The sequence below is a fragment of the Cynocephalus volans genome, chromosome 11, assembly GCF_027409185.1.
Source record: "Cynocephalus volans isolate mCynVol1 chromosome 11, mCynVol1.pri, whole genome shotgun sequence".
Lineage (NCBI taxonomy): Eukaryota > Metazoa > Chordata > Mammalia > Dermoptera > Cynocephalidae > Cynocephalus > Cynocephalus volans.
In genome coordinates this window covers 52,211,468-52,234,086 of record NC_084470.1, presented here as the reverse complement: position 1 = coordinate 52,234,086, position 22,619 = coordinate 52,211,468, and positions in this window count along the sequence as shown.

Here is a 22,619-nt window from a genome sequence, read left to right as displayed (position 1 = left end):
GGCCTGTTCTATACGGATGATCCTAAAAGGAAACTTGTAACTCTTACATTCCAGCTATTTATTCTCTCCATTCCATTTTGTTCTCCCAGGAAGTAGGCAGAACTGGCAATATTCTTCCTCATTTGTAAAAGGGAGAAAGCAGACTTAGGAACATAAAGTATCTGTCCCAAGATCACATAGTGACTCAGTGCAGAGCTGCTGCTGTCTCCCTGTCCAGCCCTTATTCCTTTCCCCATCTCAGGGTTTTCAAGAGGCAGAGGGGGATTCTTGGAGATGCATGGGCTCAGATTCTGTTTCATACATGACTCCAGGTCTCTTTGCAGAGAGTTTGAGCATCAAGTAGAGAGGGGGAAAGCTGGTTGCTGATCAGACCCCACCCCCAACACACATAGTCATACATACACACGTGCCCACAAGCACACATATGTGCATGCACGTGTGCACACATACAAGCATGCATGAGTGTGCACGCACACACACACATATTCATACACATATACATACATGCCCACAAGCACACACACATGTGTGCACACACATACATACATACACACATACACCTACACACTAGCACCTGTGAGATGGTTGACAATTGTCAGAACTGGCAGAGAGGCTGTTTTGGTGTCTTTGGGGTCTCCTCAGGAGTTGTTGGTACCAGCTCCGTGTGTGGTGTGTGTGTGTGTGTGTGTGTGTGTGTGTGTGTGTGTGTGTGTGTGTATGTGTGTGTCTGTTTCAGAGGGAATGCCATGCCAGCCACCTACACAGAATTGGGGTCTCCTCAGGAGTTGTTGGTACCAGCTCCGTGTGTGTGGTGTGTGTGTGTGTGTGTGTGTCTGTTTCAGAGGGAATGCCATGCCAGCCACCTACACAGAATTTGAAATAATTTCTGCTCAGTTCATACTGGCATCCCTCCCATCACTCCTCCACCTACTTAAAAAAGCAGGCTTGTTAAATCTGATTTAATCATGTTGCTCTCTCTTGACAATCTTCACTGGCCACTTCTCACTTTCAGGATGAAGCCCAGGTCCAAAGACCTGCACGTTGCACCCCACTGCCCCCCAGCAGTTGTCACCTAGCATAACCTTCCTCTGTCCTCCAGCCATGTGGAGTGACACGCCCATTTCTCCATGCCCCAGGCCTTTGCACACCTGGATCATTCTGTCCATATCATCCTCTCCTTCATCCTTTCCCCTTAAAGATAGGAACTCAGCAGTCTCGCCCTCCTGGTCCAGGGCTGTTCCTGGACCTTCCTGTGTCCTCAGGCTGATCTTTTCATCCTCTCTTTCAGTGGTCTGCCTACTTTCATTTCTCCTTGACTAGCCCATGCACTTGAGGGTGGGGACCGTGTCTGAGTCCCATCTGGTTTCCCAGTTCATAGCACAAGGTCTGGCCCCAGCAGGCACCTGTCCCTGCTCACTGAATAAATAGAAAAATGAATGGATGGTTTGGAGCTTCGAAGGTACCTTTCCACAGAAACAGTGTTGAGGCTGGAGGTTCCATGAAAGTTCATGGAGGAGGCAGACAGCCAGGTGGCTCCTGACAGCCATCTCAAGAACAGAAGGAGATCCAGGCTGAAGCTGACTCTGCAGAAGGTAGGGAGGAAAGGCAGGAAAAGCCTGTGTCCCTGGGGATGGATCCCTCAAGCTGGGCATGTCTGATTTCCATGATGTGTGTTAGTAAGATTTCTTGTTTTGGGAGCCACTTTGAGCTGAGATTTCTGTCACTTGCAGCTGGAAGCAGGGTGACCCCCGTGAAGTTGAACGAATACAAGCTTGAGGTCTCTTCTCTTACATAGGCTCCTCCCAAAGCCCTGGGAGGGCCTAACAAAATGTTCCCAGGTGCCATGTTTTTGTAAAATTTGCAAAAGCAAGGCATTTCAACCATAATACATTAAAACCACTACCTCCTTCCACTGTGATACCCACTCTGTCACATTACCCTTAGGGTTGGGTGCAGTTGGAGCAGCCACAGGCAGTGCAGGATCTGGCCAAGGTGGAGGTAACTGGTCACTCATCCAGTTGTGTGGGGAGAAATATGGTTCCCCGTCACATCGGGGCTTAGCTAAGTCATGCTGGATGTGCTGGGGTAGAAATGACTTCCAAGAATTCTACTACCACCCACACAGCTGACTCACCTGGCACTGCATCTGGAAGGTGCGGGGCCAAGGTTGTCATGAGATGTGAAACACAGAGCACAGAACTCGCCACAGAACCATACTGAGCGTGGAGAAGAAACAAGACTTGAAACACATTCTGAGGAAGTTCCTTCCATTTACCAGACATGTGAAATTGTATGTGAAGGATTCAGTTCTCCACAATCTAGTCACAGCAGGAGCTCTCCCCTGTTGGATACGATGGCATTGACCTCCCGATATGCCACTATGGCAATGACATGGATGACAAACTGGTTAATGAGCATCTTCAATTCAAAGCATAAAGATAGGTTACTTCATAGTAAGAAAACTTAAAAAAACCCTTTTATTTTCAGCTTGAAAGATTCCCAAATTTGACAATAATCCTAAAAATTTACAGGATCTTATCAATAGTTAAAACTTAAAAAAACAATCAATAATGAAAAAAATTCAATGAACTATGTTAGAGAAATGTCTGAATTATCCATCTATTGGCTCTAAAGAAAAATGATATAAAATTGTTGCCATGTCATGAAGCCATCAAAGAGGATCAGCCAAAAAATTCAGGGAAAAAGTATTTTAGAGGGATGCCAGGCAGTTGTTTAATACAAGTAGTATGCTATTTTTTTTGATTTTGTGATGTGTTGTCAGCTTTTTAAAATTATAATTTGTTGTCATTTCTTTTGTCATCCTAGGTATTTATTTTCTTGCCTGATTTTGTATGTAGTTTTGTTGTTCTTTTCCCTAAAGAGTGGTCCCCAAGTTGTGTAAGCCTCAGACCTCATGGCAGCTGGATCTACTCTGACTGGGAGAACCTGCCTTACCTGGGTGCTCATGGAACCCTGATGGTGGCCCCTGGGCTCTTCAATAGGCCTTTGCTGCTGGCGTGTGGCCTGGTGGCAGGAAAGCCCACCAAAGGGTGGTGCTGCCTGCTCCCCTCCACCAAGGATTTTGCCAGAGGAACCCTCTGGGGACTCAAGGCTGCCACTGGCTGTGGCCCCTGGCAGCTGCAGAAAGCCTGGATGACAGACCATTCCCATTGGCATGCCCTCTGGATCCCAGGAAATGTCTGCACAGCAATGTTCCTGACTTGTAAGAAATGTTCCTAAGAGCTGGAATGAGACCAATCCCAAATGTTCTAGAAGCAGCAGGGACATGGAACATCCCCCCAACACCCAAATGTACCCCAGGCTGGAGGCAGTCAGCTCTGGCTGCAGTTCCCTACATTGCTAGCATGAGCAGCAGAGGCTCTGAGCCCAGGCTCCATAGAGATCGCTCAGGGTCCGTGCACTTGGATGGGCAAAACATTGTATCTTTATTTTCAGTAACTTCTAGGTAAATTTCCCTGAATTATAAATGTAGGCAAAATGTAAGCAATGAACAGTTAGTAGGACTGTCACAAAGAGAAATCATGGGTATTTTTATAGTTCCTTAATGTTTTTGTAGTTACCTCAAGATATCATTTGAATCCGTCATTATTCAAATTATAGTCATTATTAGACATGCTGCTAATAATGTGTTAATATAGAAGTACGTATATTGCTATCTCACAAATTACACTTTATATTTTAATAATAATTTCAGTATAATTAGCTTCCTTTGTGATCTATTATTTGATTTAATTCATTTAAAAAATCACTCTGAGAAGGGTTCTATAGTATTAGGCTGCCATAGGGATTCATGGCACTGGGGAGGTTGCGAACACCTGTGCTAAAGGAAATTGAGAGTACAGGGAGAGACAGGAAGCTGGGATACGTAGACGAGACAATGAGTTGCCTTGATGGCTAGCTTTTGGCTCTGAATTAGATTTTTCAACTCTATGTATTAATTAATTAATTCATTCAAAAATATTTATTGGACATCACTGTGTGGTGAGTTTTATATACATGATCTCCCTTAATTTAATGCCACATGCTCTTTATGAGGCGGGTACTATTACTTAACCCATTTTACAGATGAAGAAATGAAAGCTTAAGTGACTTGCCCAATTTCACATGGCTTCTAAGTGGGAGAGCAGGAATTTGGTGAGGCTGTGTTTGTGATTCTCTCCTGGGGAGGGATTGAGAGCACTGACAGAGGGAGCACAGAGGCACTGTCGTCTAACTCAGGCTGAGAGAGCAGGAAGGCTACCTGGAGGAAGTGATAGTGGAGCTGAGTTTGATATGTGGGTAGGGGTTGGCTGATGCCTAGAAGGAGAGGGGTGAGACAGGCCACTGATGCAGACAACATGGCAGGTAGGAGGTGTCGGGAGCAGACAGAGACGCACTGTGGAAGCAGAGGCAGTCGAGGGTGCTGGAGCATCTTGGAGCCCTCCCCTCAGTTAGCACTTCAAATCTCAGAGCTGTGGGACATGTTCTAGTCTCATCATTGGGTAGGCACAGATTTTTGATTTAGGGCCTAGGGTTCTCTCTGGGCCACTTAGGGTAACTAAGCATTCAGGATTGTCTGGGACTAAAGGGTTTCCTAGGTTGCAGGACGTTCAGTGTGAAAACTGAGAAAGTCCCGTGCAAATCAGGATGAGATGATCACCCTAGAAAGCTGGGAGGGTGGCTCTTCTGACCAATTGAAGGATTGCTCTTCTCTTTTCTTGAGCCCAGGCAGGGGAGGTGATGTTCATCTGCAGCTCCTGGGCTTGTGGAGGGGGAAGAAGTCTGAGATGATGGGCGGTTCAACCTCTCCTCCCTTCGCCCACTTAGCTCTGTTCTTGGATTTGAAAAGAACAAAGCTCCACCGCATGGCCTCAGCCCTGTTTCCTCCAGCATACTCTGCAGCATCTGTACCCACCTACTAACTGTTGATGGACTGACTGAGGTCTCCTCTGCCTACAAAGACCAAGCTGGCATATGGGGTGTCAACGAAGGTTTAGTGGACGGTGTGCGCCAAACAAGGTATCTGAAATTTACTTTAACTTCATTTAGCAAAAATCAGATCAGCACTTCTCAAATGACACTGCCCATAACAATCAGTGCACCTGCTTGTGAACATGCAGATTCCTAGGCTCATGCTCCTAGAGATTCAAGTTCAGCATGTGCAGGGTGTGATCTGAGAAACTGCACTTTATACAAACTCTTTAGGGAGTAACGGGGTGGTTACTCCCAAACACTGGAAAAGGGAATGTAAAATGTACCCAGAAATTCTACCTTTTGGAATTTATCCTAAAGGCAAGTGCACAAAAGTGAATTGAAGAGAATTATCAATTCAGTGTTGTTAAAATAGCCAAAATTGGGGGAAAAAATCTGGATATCGATTAAGTAAAATTTGGCATCTCTATACAATAAAATGCTAGCCCGCCATCAAAAATGTTATTGTAGATCTTGATTGAACTGGAATGATGTTCAGCACATATAAATTTAAAACCTTTTTAAAAAAAATCAGTTTAGATTTACAATAAAGTTACAAAGATGGCACAGAAAGTTCTAGTATACCCTTCACACAAGTTTCCCTGTATGCTAAAATCTTACATAACCATGGTATATTTATCAAAACTAAAAAATCGGCATCCGTAAAATCTCATTTATTAAACTATTGACTTTATTCAAATTTTACCAGTTTTCCACTAAGGCTCTTTTTCTGTTCCAGGATTCAACTGAGGACACTACGTTACATTCAGTTGTCATGTCTCTTTAGTTTCCTCCAGTCTGTGGCAGTTTCTCAGTCTTGTTATTTATGACCTTGATGCTTTTGAACAGGACTGGTCAGATGTTTTGTGGGATGTTCCCTGACTTGGGTTTTTCTGGTGTTTTCATGATTAGACTGGGGTTATGGATTTTGGGGCAGAATACCACTGAGGTGACCACCACCCTCTCAGCGCATCCTAGAAGGGGTAACATGTTATCAGCATGACTTCTTTCTGGTGATATTAACCTTGATCACTCGGTTAATGTGGTGTCTGCCATATTCCTCCACTATAAAGTTACTGTCTTTCCTTTTCTGTATGTGAGAAGTGAGTCATAGGTCCAGTCCATACTCTTGGAAGGAGCATCAAAGAATTTGTGAACACACAGCAGACATTTTTAAGGGTTAAAAAGCAAGTTACAAAACTTATGTCATATGATCACATTTTAGTAGGAAAAAATATTTCTATGCCTTCCTAAAATTCTACAAGAGCAGAAACTAAATCATTAATAGCAGCTATCTTTGGGTGGTGGGATAGTGAGCATTTTTTTTTTTTGCTTTGATTTTACTAATCAGTTTTTCTAAAATTTTCATTATGAACAACTATTATTTGTGTCCTAGAAAGTTGAAGAAAACAAAAAGACAAAAAGTAGTACTCAGGTTTGGTCATGATTGAAGCTTGGGGCAGAGTAGGTGTGATGGATAATCCAATGAAGAGGCCAGATGATTTCAACAGGCTGCAGTCTTGGACTAAAACCAAAAGGATGAAACTTTCGAGGAAGGAATGAAGGTGCAACATTTAATCCAAAACCTGAGGATACAAGTACAGGAGGGAGAAGTGGGGGAAACCTGGCAGGACAGCAAGCACCTGTCGGAATGAGCCTTAGGTCTTTATTTTCTGAAACCACAGACTCAGTCTCAGCTTCTAAATGGCAGGGCTGTTAACACCTTTGATGCAGAAGTTGAGTGAGTGCCCAGTTCGAGGGGAATAGTCCCTGTAGCAAGTACTGTGGGTATCCTTCTATGTCTCATTTGCACTCACAGTCTGCTTACAGCTGATGGCTTCTTACTGCAAGCACCTGTCTACCTGTGGCTTCTTTGGCCTCAGGTCTGTACCTGGCCTGTACCTAGGGCAGGCCAGAGTGCCAGGGAGTTAACAAGCGTGGAGCAGCCTTGATCAATAGACAGATGGGAGTTGGGGGACAACTACCCAGCCTTTTTCTCCTTAAGTGGGGCTGCTTGACAGCATGCTCCACGTGGTCTCCTAGAACTCCCGAGGAGTGATGAGCCCTGATTGCCCATGGTGATAACCTTCTCATTCACCATTCTGCATTGGTTGTCTCCTCTACATACTCCACTGGTATCTTCTGGGATCACCTCTCAAATAAACTCCTGCACTCCAATCCTAGTCTCAGAGCCTACTGCTGGGAGACCCTGGTTTCAAGCAGTCCCATTGTTTCTGGAGCTCAGTTTCAATTCTGTGCATTGTGTTCATGTTATTCGCAGAAGGGGACTGTCATAGCCCGAGTCTTGCACACCAAGTCAGAGGGCTTATGACTGGATGAACCAAGGATGCTCAGCTTGGGGGATATTTTAAAGAGATGGGTAAGGTGCTTTCAAATGCTTAGGAGGTGCCTCATAAGAGGAGGACACATTCTCCCTACTCCAGAACATGGCACCAGCACTGATGTGAACCCTACACAGTAATAGTGAGTGCTCCCAGCAAGCTATTGGCTTCTTTAGGCAGAGATTGAGTTCTGTTCAACTTACCATCTTCAGTAACCAGTATGGTGGCTGTCAAAATGCAAAGACTTGTAGAAGGCAAGGTTTGTGGGTTTCTCCCCAGCATCCATTTCCACTTCTCCTGCCGACAGTGTCCTCATTTTTCTTCAGAGAATTTACCTGTTCCTCATTTCAAGTCTTTTGGTACCTGTGGGATAGATGCTCCCACCCCAGCTCCACATTTCATCCCTCTGCCTGCAACAACTGGCTCACAGATGAGCACATGACCCAATTTGAGCCAATAAGAGTGAGTCTTAGGACTTGTGAGAGGAGCTAGCATGAGTTGCTGTTGGTTCCCCTGAAGGGTGAGGTAAGAGGCTGGAACTGCAGCGGTTATTTTGCTAACACAAGGTTGACCCAGGATCTACCAGGAGAACGTAAGGTGAGAAGGCAGAGTGGAAGGGGAACACCACCTGGGCCTTTGTGGCATTTCTGAACTCTGGGACAAACCATATCTGGAGCCATTTTTTCCCCCAATGATACATTTTATAGAGTAGGTCAATTTGAGTGGGTTTTCTGTTACTTGTGATGTTACGTCATGACTGAATCTGTGCTCAACACAGGTTTGCTGATGGATGAATAGTACACAAATGGAGCACATTTCAGGTAGGGTTAAAGAAGTGTGTGTTAAAACTCAGAGCTCTGAAGTTCAGAACAGAATGTCCTCCGAGGTAATGAGTTTTGTATTTCCAGGGGTAGGAGCACAGGCTGCATCTCCATCCTGTCAGAGGTGCTGAGGGAGGAAGCCCTGCGGGTGGGAGATGGTCTGCATGAGTGAGGATATAGAACCTTCCCCACTGTTGACATTCTATCGGTGTATAAACTCAGCAAGGCCCCATAGCAGACCGAAAGCCGAGAAGGGTGTCTTTAAGAAAATCCACAGTTTGAGGATGATGAATCGATATAAAGTTATGACTGGAGAAGTGACTTGGAGCCTAGTTGGTCCCTGCTACTTTACACTCTTGGAATATTCCAGGTAAGGGGAGGTAGGAGAGGAATTCTGAACGTGAGCCAAGAGAATGGCAAGAGAGTTGGGGGACAAGGGGGCCCTGTAGGTCCCATGGCTGAGCAGGACTACGTGGAGAGCAGCTGGTCACCAGGGACAAGCCCCATTTGAAGGTTTGGCTGCAGCTCAAAGACCCGATAACTCTTTGCCTGCTGACAGGGTGTGCAGCAGGCCTTAGAGGAACGCTGTTCTTACATTGGCATACACATCAAGAGGATGGTTTGCTCGAGGGAGTTTGATTACACATTAAAGGGCATATGAAAGAGTAGGCATCCAACAACATTTGTCACTCATTGATTTTTTTCTTTTCTTTTCAACTGGTTTCAGATAGTGGAATTCTTTTTTTTTTTTTTTTTTTAAGTGCGGATTTACAGTCTTGCAGCCCTTATGTACACATATATGAAGCTGAGCTGTAGCCAAGGGCTTAGGAACACTGGGATCTGCCAGATCCATGTTTAAGTCTTGGCTCTGCCACTGGCCTCCTGTGTGATTGTGGGAAACTCACAAGGGTACGTCAAAAAGTTCATAGAAAAATAGAATTGAAAATATGAATCGTTCCATAAACTTTCAAAGTACCCTCGTATTTGCCTCTTTGAGCATTACTTTTCTCATTCATAAAATGGGAGCCACCTCAACGATACCCATTTCACAGAGCCTCTGTAAAGATAAAACATGAACACTATGCAAAAATATTGGAGTATCCAGAATGCTCAGATAGTGAGAGGCATAAAATGCTTATATAAGGCTTAGAGGGCCTTCCTGACCCATTAGAAGACACGATTTATTCAAAGACCCGTTCCATGGATTATAGAGGGCCCAAGTCCTCCTCCAATCCCCTGGGGTCTTCTGTTCTTCCAGATATCAGTCAAGGAGAGGTTAGAAAGATAGACAGCATGAGACCAAACAGGGAACAAGCGTGGGTGAAGTGTGACAAGAGGGAATAGTGTGGACTGTGGCAAAGTAGAAAGCGTGGGCCCTGCCAAAGAAAGCAGCTGCTTTCAGCTCCAGCCAACTGTTGCCAGGCAGGAATGGAGGTTGAGTGATACCAAATTTTTAAGAGAAGCCAGAAAGTCAGATTTCTTTTATAAATTCTCTGATTTTTAAATGCCTTCAAGTAACTAAAAATGATATTTAAACCTGCATAGGCCAAATAAAATAGGGGCGAGGGCTGAATGTGGTGCATACTACCAGTTTGCTACATTTGCTTTGAAGTCTGGAGGGAGGCCTGTGTGCTCCAAATGCCAAGGCCACATGGCATCTGGCCCTGCTGTCTGTCCCCATTAGTCTACATCCATCCTCCCAAACATTGCAAGGCAAAGACTTTGCGTAGGCAGGGACAAATCCTTCCACGTGTTGACAGCTGATGACACGCTGTGAAAACCATCAAGGGGAACGAGAGCAGGCAGAGAGATCAAAGTTTCTGAAACTCCATCCTTCTCCACGTGGGCATTCTGTTTCCTTGGAGGCTGAAAGTCACCCTGCTTCAACTCAACTCATTTCAATTACATTTCCTAAACATTAGTGCATGTCAAGCAGTAAGCTAGACCTTGGGGATTTTTTTTTGCATGCCCACTGTGTGCTTGACACAGAGTTAGTTGTTTTAAATACTTTGTCTCATGATAACTATGTGAGGTAGAAATTATCCTCTTCATTTTACCTGTGGAGAAAAAAACGCCTAAGAGTGGGAAGCCACTTGCCCAAGGTCACCTAGCTAGTCGGTGACAAAGCTAGGTTTCAAACCCCAGTCTGTGGGTCTCAAGATTCCTTGTTGGCTTCATGCTATTACTCTTTTCTTGGTCACATACAAAGTAAGCATAAACACTGCAGCAAATGTGATAAGCACTGCAGTGGGGCCTCAAAGGACAGAAAAGGGAGAGTGACTTCTCCAGTGAATCTAATGCGTCGGTGTGCACATGGGTCATGTGGGGGTCTTGTTAGACCGGAGCTCTGAGTCAGCAGGTCTGGGGGGGCCTCCAGCATCTGTTTTCCTAAGCAGTGCCTGGGGGACCCCATGCTGCTGTTCTGCCTGCCACACTTGGAGAAGCAAGGCTCTATTCCATGATCTCAGACTGGGCCTACTCAGCCTTTTGAGAAGAGCTGCTTGATCCTAATGGTGACAAGGCAAGGGTGTGGCTGGTCAATGTGAACCCATCATTATTCCTGGCAATGCAGCCTGCCTGCTCGGCAGCTTCCTGTGAGATCAGAAGAGTGGAATCTGTACCCTCATAGTGCTGTCATGAGGTTGTGGCTGTGGGGCACGATTAGCTTCTTGCTATGGTACAGTTAGCACTGCACTCAGGACAACTCAGGTATGCCTCTGTGCCAACGCAGCAAGTTGGTTTATTGCTCGAAGTTCTAAAGAGAAGTAAAGAAGGAGGTGTGGTGGATGCTGGTGGTGCCCTACCCAGATCTCCATCACCAAGGGGGCGCCTATCCCCAGCTGCTATGAATTGCCCTCAGCTGCATGGGAGCTGCCTCTCCCAGAAGGCTACCCTACTACACTAGCCTCCCTTCCTCCTTAGGGACAGCCTGTAGATTATGCTTGCCCTTAGCCTCTAGGAGGGGCCCTGTCTGTAGTGCAATTTATGCTCCAGAGCTCCCCATGGGATAAGGCTGAAGTAGACTCGGCTGAGACCACTTCCCTGCTTAGTATATTACCCTGCCCCATCCCGTTTTCTTTGTTCCTTTCTCCTGAGGGCACTCCTCCAATAAACCATGTGCACCCAAATCCCTGTCTAGGCTCTGTACCTAGGGAGCCTCACTTAAGACAGAAGCTCACACAGGTGGATTCTGCCGGGCACCACGTGCTCTTTGAGCCCTCACAAAGACAGCATGAAATGGGTGCTGTTATCTGTTTCACGATGGACAAGCTGAGGCTTAGGGAGGAGAATTCATGTGCTGAGTAACAACAGCTGATGACGCCTGGGCCAGGATTGGCCTCTAGGTGTGTGTCACGAGACCATCCACTTGGCCTCACTGCCAGTTCCTCTTTACGTTAGCTCTCACCTCTCACATGGTGCTGTGACACGTGCCCAAGGGAGGCCTGGGTATGAGTAAGAGATGGTGGGAGCTTATGGAGGTGGGCTTCTCTGTGGCCCTCTCTTGCAAACCCCATGCAGTTAAAGCTCTGTGGGCTCAAAGAAAGCCCAAGGGGGGACTATGTACCCATACTGATTCCTGAACTCAGAGTTGATTCCTTTGGAAAGTGTATCTTTTAACTTTACACAGGTTCTTTTGTCCACATTAAAATTTCCCCTCTCCAGTTCCTCCCCCAGGCACATTCTTGCCAGAGGGAACCATGCCAGGATTTTGCTGCGCACTGGAAGGGAACTAGAACACCTGGGTGCAGCCAAGGTTAAGACAGAGGATGCAGACACCCTTTTCTGATGTGTAGCTGCTCATGGTGGCAAGGAACTTTGAGGTCGCTGTCCAATTTGATCCTCCATTGTCATTCTTCACATTTTATAGGTGGTGCTCAAGTCCCTTTATGGTTCTATTGAGTCCAGAATTCCTTGATTTCATACAGGGGAAGGGGGCATAAGCCGTAGCAGGTGTGGTTCAGCATGGTAAAGACATAGGAACGCAGGCCCCAAGCCCATGTGAAAGGGGATAAAGACCTTAGCCTAGAGAGTCTCCTAAATCTGAGCTAGAAAGTTTTAAATGCGTGGTGGAGAGGCAAGAGATGAGTGATTCGGGAAGGCTGGGCACCAGCATCAGGCATCCAAAAGCAGGATCTTGGCAGGGCTGATGCGCGTGTTCCATTTAGATTCCACCCCATACGGTCCATGCAGGGAGGGATCTCACCCCTCAGCAAGAAGAGCTGTCCATATCGGGGTTTCTCCTGGGAACCTACCAGACTTAGTCCCCTTGCCTATGGCCAGCTTATTTACAGTTGCTTATACTCACCTTCCCTGTGACATTGTGTCCTGGATGGTGGCCTTTCCCGGATGCCAAACAGTGACACGAATGGTTACTGCAAGACTCACTGCTAGTCTATTTGTATGTCTGTTGGGAGATTTCAAGGACAGGGTGGGCAGACATTTGGGTTGAGTGAGAGCATGTTGGAACTTTGGGGATTAAATTCTCGGAACCATCATCCTGAGAGGTATGGGTGAGCTGTCATTCTGGGGCCCTGGCAAGTGGGTTTTTTAGGAGAGCCAGGTTCTTTTATTTGTAGCTTCCTGGGCCACCTTGTAATCTTGGTCTTCATCAGTTTCTGCACCACTCTCTGGGGAAATTAGAGGAAGTGGGCTTACTGATTTCTAGTCAGGACTTGTGTAGGGGTGTAAAGGTCTAGTCAGCTCTGTAACTCTGGGTTAAAAAAGACAAGTCACAATGGAAATCCTGGCTGAGAGCATAGTCCTGTTGGAGCAACAAGTATGTGCTACTTCTTTTGATGCTCCTTGGGTACCAGAAATGTGCTCTCATGCCCTAATGAGAACCCCAAGGGTTTATAAATTTCCCCTGGTCTAGTTGGAACTGACTCTCTGAAGGCAGAAGAGGTTAAAAAATGTTTTTTAAGCTTCAGGCAATTAGAGCAACCTTGCAGAACCCCTGACACCAAGAGGATTTATATTGGGTTTTACCTAATATTAACATGATTGAATGCTGCTGAGCATCCCAGGTCCATGGGGCACCTGATTCTTCAGAAGAGCATCTTCTGGTTTGGGACTTAAAGAAGACAGTATGATGCTGAAGGTCCAGACCTTGTCAGGGAAAACATGATCAGGAAATGAAAGAGCCCAGGAATCAGAGCCTCACAATCCTATTTTAAATACATGTGCTGAAGGCAGGTTTAGATAGAGAAAGGCCATACACACAAGTTCATTCACAGGGGACAGACAGGAAGGCTGGAGACCATAGTGATCTCCAAATAGCAGTGGGTCTCAAAGTGTGGGAACTCCTTAGAAATCCAAGAACTGCTGAATCAGAGACTCTGGAGGTGCGGCCCCGCAATCTGTGGGCCCAGGCATCACTAAGCTCTATAGAAGATTGTGATGCCTGCTTAAGTTTGAGAACCACTATTCCACATCAAACAGGACAGACTGGATCCAATTTTCAGATGCATTTTTATTTACTGGTATAGTGTTTGAAATTTTTTGAACTAATTTACAATGTTTCAAAATGGGTTTTGGTTTTTTTTCATGAAAATCCACATTTGTGGCTTTTCTTGGGGAGAAAAATGGGAAGATCTAGCCACGAGAGACTCACATATCCACTTGGGAACAATCATCTGGAGCTGAAACGAGGCTACTGCTCATGGAAAGGTCGGGAGCCCTCCTGGGAGCAGTGGCCCCTCATAACCCATCTCAATTGCCTCCTTCTCTCATTTCCACCGTGAGGCATTTAAGTCATTGGCCTGTGACCTATATAATGTCTAGTGTCACCTCAAGCTGAAGTTCATTCAACATGTATTTGCTGAACATGGGGACTTTTCCGCTGCCTTTGTAATCTTTTTCTCTTCTTGACGCTTATCATTCCCCTCCTACCCCATCCTCAAGTCCTTCAGCTTATTACTAAGAAGGAGAAAAAAGAACAGACTTAGTGCAATACCCGGAGCACAGCCATGCGAATCCGTTAGTATCAGCAAGGTAAAGGAAGAGGTTTGTTTGTTTAACCTTCACTCCCTTCTGATCTCACTCTTAAGAAAGTAAACTCATTATCACATTCAGAAAGGAAGGGACAGTATCTGCCCCCCATTAGGTTTGGGAAGGCTTTTATCTATCTTTTGGGGGTCATCAGAAGTGGACAAGCTCATCTTTCAGCAGCTGGTGGCTCTTAGCCTGGGATGGCCTCCAACGATTGACATTTGTTGACAATCTTCTCTATGCCAGACACTGGGCTGGGCTATGAGGACATACATGGCTGAGGGGGATCCTCTCTGTCTCTCTCTTTTGGAGAGGATTGGCAGGGTCGACAGGTAAAGGTCATTCTACATTACTAATCCCAAACACAAAGTCCTAAACATTCCTTGGTGGTGGCTGACACTCTACCCCTTATAAAGTAATTTCTTTAGCGCTCCGCTGTGCCCCTTTTCACAAAGGCAAATATTCCTACATGAGGTTCAATAGATCAGTTGGTTATCAAGTGAGGTGTTGGTTCTGGGGAAGGAATGAAAATAAAAATTGGAGGTGAGGGGCTTAGTAGAGTACATGTGTGTGGAAGAGAGGGGATACTGGCAAAGTACACTTGACTTTTCTAGTCCAGCCCTGACTTGAGAGCCCAGGCATCCTCTGCGGAAGACAAGCCTTTTCGTGTCTGAATGTGTGTTTCTGCAGGCAGCTCACGAGCCACATGCCCATTAAGCCTGACTCTCCATGGGGACCCACTGGTGATTGTGTGGGAATCGTGCAGTGACAATGCAGGGTTTCTCTGATGGGCACCTGTTGCTGCTGGCTCCTTCCTGGGGCTTGCTCACTGGTGGATGCAGAGGAGGAGGGGAGGCAGGTCCAGGGGGCAGGTGGAGCTGTGGGGATGGGGAGTGTTACCAGGAGGCTGTGTGAGGATTGCTGGGTGGGAGGCTGAAGTAAGAGCTGATGTCGTGGGAGGGGAAAGATGGATAAGGGTCTATACAGGAGGAGTGAGAGGTGAAGGACAAGACAGAGTGAATGAAGGCTGACTCCCATGAACACGGGGCAGACACTGTGGTGTTCCTTTGAGCCTGGCTTGCCTCTGTTGGCTATGGGCAGCTCATAAATCATGCCTGCCATTAGCAGGGCACATTCTTTAAAAGGCTGGGAGGTAGAGGGCAGGGAGGGAGGAATAGAAATCAGGAAATTCAGTCATTAAATGTAAGCCTCACCTCAACCTGAAAAGTGTGGAATTATGTTCCCATGTGGCCCAGATATCTGCTGAGGTCAGTTATCCTTTGAGATCTAAACAGACTTGGCTTTACTTCTGGCCCCCACTCTCTTCCCTCCCCACCATGTCTGTGATGCCTGGGGCTGGAGTGCTTCCAGTCTTTCTGAATTCCTTTTTCCACGCCGCTTGCTTCTGGGGCCACTTTCCTCCCTCTGCTCCGTGCTGGTCCTCCTCCTTGTCCCACACCCTGCCTCCCTCCTATTCTACACTGAATATCTTTTTCTGAGAGTGACAGAATTTATCACATGCTTGGGAGCAGCAGATAATTTTTCATCATAAACACCTCAAGATGATATTAGATATTCTTGATCTTAAAAGTCCTTTCTTCACCAGACCGGCATCCACGCCCCCTTCCCATCTGTTTCTCATCTCTATCTGCTCACCTGATTCTCTCCCTTCCCCACATGTGGCTGATCCCTTTCTAAATGAAGAGCCTGTCAGTGACCACCTTGTTTCACTGTCTGCTCATAGAGCATCTTACCCTCCTTCCCAAAGTGTCCCATCTCAGTCATTTTCTGAATAAGTATGTAAAGGGGATGCTGGTGCCAGACAAAATAACAACTTTTTCACCCCACTGGAACCGTTTTGTAGGTGAGGACTTGGGTTTTAAGAACTTAAGCAGCCTGGCTGGACAGTTTCTGGGATACTTGGGGAGATTTCTGCAGGGGGTTTCTGCCCCACAGAAAGCTGGAGATGTGCAGGGCCTGTCTTGGCCTGGTGCACATCTTGGCCTGCTGTTCTCTCCTCAGGATACGGGGCTCCTCTCTTTCCATCACTTGCTCTTTTACAGCAAGATTGTGGATGGAAGGCTCTTATGTGCCCGGCATTCTATTAATTTGCTCTTTGGGGAGAACAGCCATGGGTGTTGGCAGGGCCACAGTGCTGCGCTGTCAGCAAGTTCCATCTCTGCAGCGATAGCCAGCCCAGCACACTCTGCTCAGTTTAACACACCGGCGCTACATTGTACCTCATAGCTCAGAATCAATAAAGTCAAGGCAATTTCCTTAACATGCCATCAATAAGGGATTATGGAAGGGGGAGGGTTTTCTTAGAAGTTAATGCCTTACTAAAGTTCAAATGAGGCAATATATAGTAAAATAAATTCAATCTCTATTTTCACTCCTTGCAATTTTAGTGGAGACTAAATGAAATGGAACTGTGTTGATCCTAACCCGTTCAATATATCTTCACTTCCTAAGAACCAAGGTCATTTTTACCTTCATGGGAAGGGAGGCAAAATATAAAATACTCACCCATACTGAACAGAAATGCATTTGCAGGTATTTGAAAGCCAGGTAGATGACTGATATATTATGTAATTCGTTTCATAGCAGAGCTGAATGTGTTTTATAGATAGTGTTTAACCTTGCCAATTCTGCTCTGAGATAATCCCCCTTCTGAGGATAAAAATCATATATTTAACATAAAAGGCAAGGTTGGGGGGAGAAGAGCAGCATAAGGTGTCCTGTACAACAGATAACCAGAAGTTGCTTACACAGAAAGATGATCAGAGCAAGTTCATTGCTGCTTTGCCTTATTAGCTAATCATCATGTTCATACTAATCAGGAATGAGGTGATAATCACTGGAGTGGCACTGTGGCAGCATGCTGCTGAATGACAAAATGCACACAGCATTGTGTGCGGGGTGGCATGTGAGCAATGGCACAGACTGTGGTGTGACAGACTCTAGAGTGATCCTCTGTTCTATTCTGTATGTGTTCTGTGACCTGGGGTAATTTACGTAACCCCTTTGAGTCTCAGTTTCCTTGTTTGTGAAATGGGTGTAACAGCACTCACTGTAACGGATAATATTGGTTATTTATCCATCATCCGTTTTCCTTCTTCCTTCTATCCTAAAGAACCATGATTTTGTTCAGTTTTCTCTAGCCCCTAATTCCATAGAGGAATCTTGATTCATCCCAACCACTGCATGGAAGTCCCTGACATCTATTGGTCCAGAGAAGGACATGTGATCCTAGTTGGCCCAATCGGATTGGAGCAGATGTATTTTCACTTTCTCCCAGGGGGTGAAGCACATGTCCCAGTGGCCACTGGTCACCATCTTACAGTTACCTGGGAAACTAGACTTGATGGGAAGGCAGTAGTGAGAACGGCAAAGCACTGATGCAGAAAGGCCCTAGCTCCTCGATAACCTCATTGATTGTGCTGTGCCTGAAACCACCCTTCTTCTGGACTCTCAGGTATAAATAAATACTGTTTATTTAAAAATAAATGATAAATTTATTCTTCAAGCCATTTCAAACTGGGATTTTCTGTTACAGGCATCCCAATGCATTCTCACTGATAAACTACCTTAGAGGACTGTTGTAAAGATTAAGGGAATGAAGATCTATATACAGGGCTGTCCATTGAAAATTTCTGCGATGATGGAAATATTCTATATCTGCACTGTCCAATACAGTAGCCATTAGCCACACATGGCTGTTGAGCACTTGAAATGTGGCTAGATCAATTGAAGAACTACATTTTAAATTTTATTTAAATGTAATGAATTAAAACTAGAAATTTAAATAGCTACATGTAGCTAGTGGCTGCTGTGTTGTATGGCACAAATTTGTAAAATCATCTGGCACAGGGGTCAATGAATGAACCTAGCAGGGGTCAATGAATGTTGGCTTCTCTTCCCGTGTCCCCCACACACCCTGCACACCTCTCTGAGAACTTATTTGGTCACCAGATTCCGAACAGGTAGCAGCATGAGCAAGAGGCATAAATTTTGAAGGGGAGGAGAGTCAAGGGTTGGAAAGAGAACTGGATTCATCAGACCCAAATAGATGTTTCTAGTAACAGCATTTGAACTTTGTTCCTAGCCTAGGTACCCAGTGAAGCCAGGATGCTGTGTTGTTGGAGGTCAAAGAAAAGCCAGTTCGTGCCAGTGTCTTCATGTGGGCAGCATTATATGTTGGCATACAGATAAGTGCTGGCTTAAGACTTCGCAGAACTCTTTCAGACAATTTAACAACCCAGTGGGTATATTGAAGGTTTCTTATGATCCCCAGCCTTCTGAGGGCTCCTATCTATGGAGCAGCCAAGCCTCAGGTGGTATGTCCTGTGCTGTGACCATTATATCTTTCATCTTGGCAGATGATGTCACCTCACAGAATGGCCTTCAGAGGGAATCCTGAGCTGCCGAAGTTGGGATCCTTCACTGGGTGACTGGGAGTAATGCTTGTTTCCTGCAAATCTTGTTCATTGTCATTTGCTATTAGCCACCCCAAGCCCCATCTTTTTTTCTCCAACCCCCTTTTCTCCTCCACTTCCAGCTTGGCTACCACCTTGCAGATGTTTCACTGACAGAAGGGAAATATTAGAATTCTTATAATCCAGGCCAGTGACATATCAATATCCAGCATGGCTGGGGAAGAAAATCTTACTCAATCTCCCAATCCTGCCAAGACTGGCAGTGTGGTGTGCCCAAAGACTGGCTCAGTCCTGCAGGTCTGCAGGGGAAGCATGCTATTGTTGGTTCCTCATTAGACAGGCATGTTGGGTTCAGAATTATCTGCATTTTTTGAGTTTTTACTCCTTTAAAAATCTTTTAAAAATTGTGATGTAACAAAATAAATGCACATATCTTAATTGTACATCGCTATGAATCTTTTCATATACATACACTATGTAACCCCCATCCAGAACAAAGAATCCGAGTCTATACCTTCTCTTAAAAGGAACCAATTTTCTGATTTCTATCACTATAGGTTGGTTTTGCCTATTCAAGAACTTGGCATTAATGGAATCATATGCTTGTCTCACTCAATATTATGTCGTTGAGGTGAATCCTCATTGTTGCATGTAGCAGAGTGTGTTCTTTTCTATTGCTCTATAGCATTCCATTGTATTGAATATACCAGGCTTTATTTGTCCATTCTACTATTGCTGGACATTTGGGCTGCTTCTAGTTTTTGGTTATTATGAATAAAATTTCTACAAATATTTTTGTACATGTGTTTTGGCAGACATATGCATTTACTTTAATTGCGTTTTTATCCAGGAGTGGAATTGCTAGGTTGTAGGCTATGTATGTTTAGCTTTAGTAGATACCGTAAAAGTTTTCCAAAGTGATTGTGCTAATTTATACGCCCATAAACAATGTATGAGATTTCCAGTTTTTCCACATTCTCCCCCAAACTTGGTAATGTCAGTCTTTTTCATTTAGTTGTTCTTGTGTGTTTGGTGATTCTAGTAGAAGTATATTGCCTGATTTTAAAGCTCAAAGTCAGGGTTTGGCAAAATGTGGCCTACAGGACAAATCCAGCCTGCTGTCTGATTTTGTAAACAAAGTTTTATTGGAATGCAACCATACTCATTCATTTATGAATTCTTCTACGACTGCATTTGCACTTAAACAGCCAAGTTGAATCCTTGCAACAGAGACTGTATGGCCCACAAAGCTTAAAATAGCTGGCCATTTATGGAAGTTTGTCAACCCCTCCTTAAAGTAAGTGGTTCATGGAAAAATTCTCAGTAATCATCGTAGACCTCTTATTGCTGTTTCCTTGGCTTTACGTGGCAGGCGACAGGGCACAGCTGCCAACTGGTATGCCTTGGTATCCCGCTGCTGGCATAGGTTACAGAATGCTGGGCTACTGATCCCCTCAGCCCTCAGGGCAGCTGGATGGGGCTGGGGGCAGTTGGAGTTCTTGAGATGGTCTTCTCTGGTTTTGAGCAGCCTCAATGTTTTGTCCCTGGGTGTTGTGTAAATATTATAATTTTCTGTACGTGCCATGTCTCGTAAAAGTTTGGGAAGCCCTAGGACAGGAGTCCATACTAGCTGTCTTCATTTTCACATCCTGCCCACTGGCTTCTACCTGTCTCTGTTCACCGAAATCACAAATCCAGGGTTTTATCTCAGGTCCTCATTTTTCTTAATCTCTCTGAGGCATTGGGCACTGTTTGCTGCCCCTTCTGAGAAACACTTGCTGGCCTTGCCTGCATAATAGTTAAGATACTGGTTAGCATTCATTGAGTTCCTCCTGTGAAACATAAGGTTTACGTACAACATCTTAGCTGTTTATCACAACCACCAGACATAGTAGGTATTGTCATCCCAGATCTACAGTTGAGGAAATAGTCCAGCAAGTCTCACTTCCCAGCTAGCAAGTGGAAGAGCAGGGATTTGAACGTGGGTCTGGGGGACTTGACTATGGATAACCCCCTGGAAGGTCAGCATTACCTCCCACTCCATGATACTGTTGCTTTTCCTCTGATCCTAAGGCTCTCTCTTTTGTTTTTGGCTTTTGTTCCTTTTGCTGTCTCCTAACTCTTGTTTTCCCCAAGGCTCAGACCCTAGTCTTCTCTTTTTACTACACACTCTTTCCCTCAAGGTCTGGCTCATGGTTTCAGCTTTAACTGTGACCTTGAATGTGAATTAGTGTTGATTTTTCTGTGGTGCTCTGAAGATGTTACATATAGTATCTCATTAAATCCTCAATATAACCCTGAAGGTCAATGTCACATCCACTTCACTGAGCTGGGAATTAAAGATGAGAGGAGTCCAGTGACTTGGCTGAAGACCGCTCAGTTGGAGGGTGATGAGATAGGACATGTCAAACCCAGCTATGGTATGCCCTAAAAGCCCATGAGTGTGTAGGGCACCTCTCTACCTGCCCACTTGAATTTCAGGTCTGGACCCCTGACTTCCTACAAGATGTGTCTGCTTATATATTTCATCGAGACCTTGACTACAGCATGTCTAAAACCAAACACATCATTTCATCTTCCTGCTCCAGGCCAGTTCTGCCTAATAGGTTCCCTATATCTGAGGAAGAACAACACTGCTCTCTTGGGCACCAGTGTTGGAGTCTGCAAGTCACCTTCTATTCCAGATTCTCCATTCTGTGCCTACAAGCTGCTACCCAACCCTAGCAGGCTCTCATATGTCTTATTTATATACTCATGCTTCAGGTCATACTTTTTCTGCTCTCTGACACCATGCACAACCACGTGGATCATAGCCCCTTTCTCTGAGTCCCCAGCAATCCTTGCCTGTACCATTCCTTCTGGAATTCAGCACAATGTCACTTACTTGCTTTCATCTGTCTGCCTTTGTATCCACCTAGGCTGGTACATGTCCCATCAGGGCAGGGTAGACCATTCAATATCATCTTTCATGGTGGCCCTCAAACTTGTCTGAGCCTCAGAATCAACCATAGTCTTCTCCACCTTCCCTCCCCATTAAGTTCCTCACCAGAGCATCTGATTCAGTGAATCCAAAGGAAGGTTGAGCATTTGCATTTTTAACAAGCACCTTTGGGATTTTAATGCAAGTGGCCTTCTACCTCACTCTGAGAAATACTGGTCTGGTGCAACTCTTTGTTCACAGCTGTGATCCTTCATTCACAGATGAGGGAACAACGGGGACCCTGAGGGAAGAAGTGGGGAGGAGAACCTGAGTGCTCTCTCTGGTACTCTACTCTCATCTCTGCTTCTCTTGCCCCTTCCTTTATGAGTCCTCTGGCACTTTCTTTGCACATATCAAGGGCTCAGTGACTGCTTGTAGAGTGAATGAATTTGAAGACCTTTGTCCTACTATCTCAAAGTTATTCTCTGGCTATGAAGAGATGCCTGTGGAAGCTGCATGAATTCTACCTTCGAGTAGGATTTCTTAGGTAAAAAGTGGTGAGGCTGAGGGACATTCTACAAAATGTCTGACCAGAACTCCTCAAAACTGTCAAGGTCATCAAAAACAAGGAAATTCTAAGCAACTGTCACAGCCAAGAGGAACCTAAGTAACGAGACACAACAACTAAATGTAATGTGGTATTACGGATGGGATCCTGAGACAGAAATAGGAAATGAGGTAAAAACTAAGAAAATAGGAACTATAATTAATTTCTAAAAAGTAGTAGAGCAGGAATCTAAACTACTTGTGCTATTCCCCCTTTAGCACGTGGGGAGATGCACAGGCATTTAGTCACAACCTCAGTGTCAACATCTTAGCCCATTTACAAAGTTGATGCTGAATGTGTTTGCAAAGATTGACACCAGCCCAATGAATGCTTTGTTCCCTTTCTGGAATGGGTGCCCATGAAGATCTGGCTGGTCTGAAGGCCTGTATGGTGCAGGTGGGTCATTGAGAGCAAGGCCTTGGCATTGAGGGCTGGTGGAAGGACAACACAGTAATTTCAACAGAACCTGCTGCCAAACCCAGCTTGTCACCCATCGTCTGTGTTACTTCGGTGCATTACTTATCCTTCTCATTA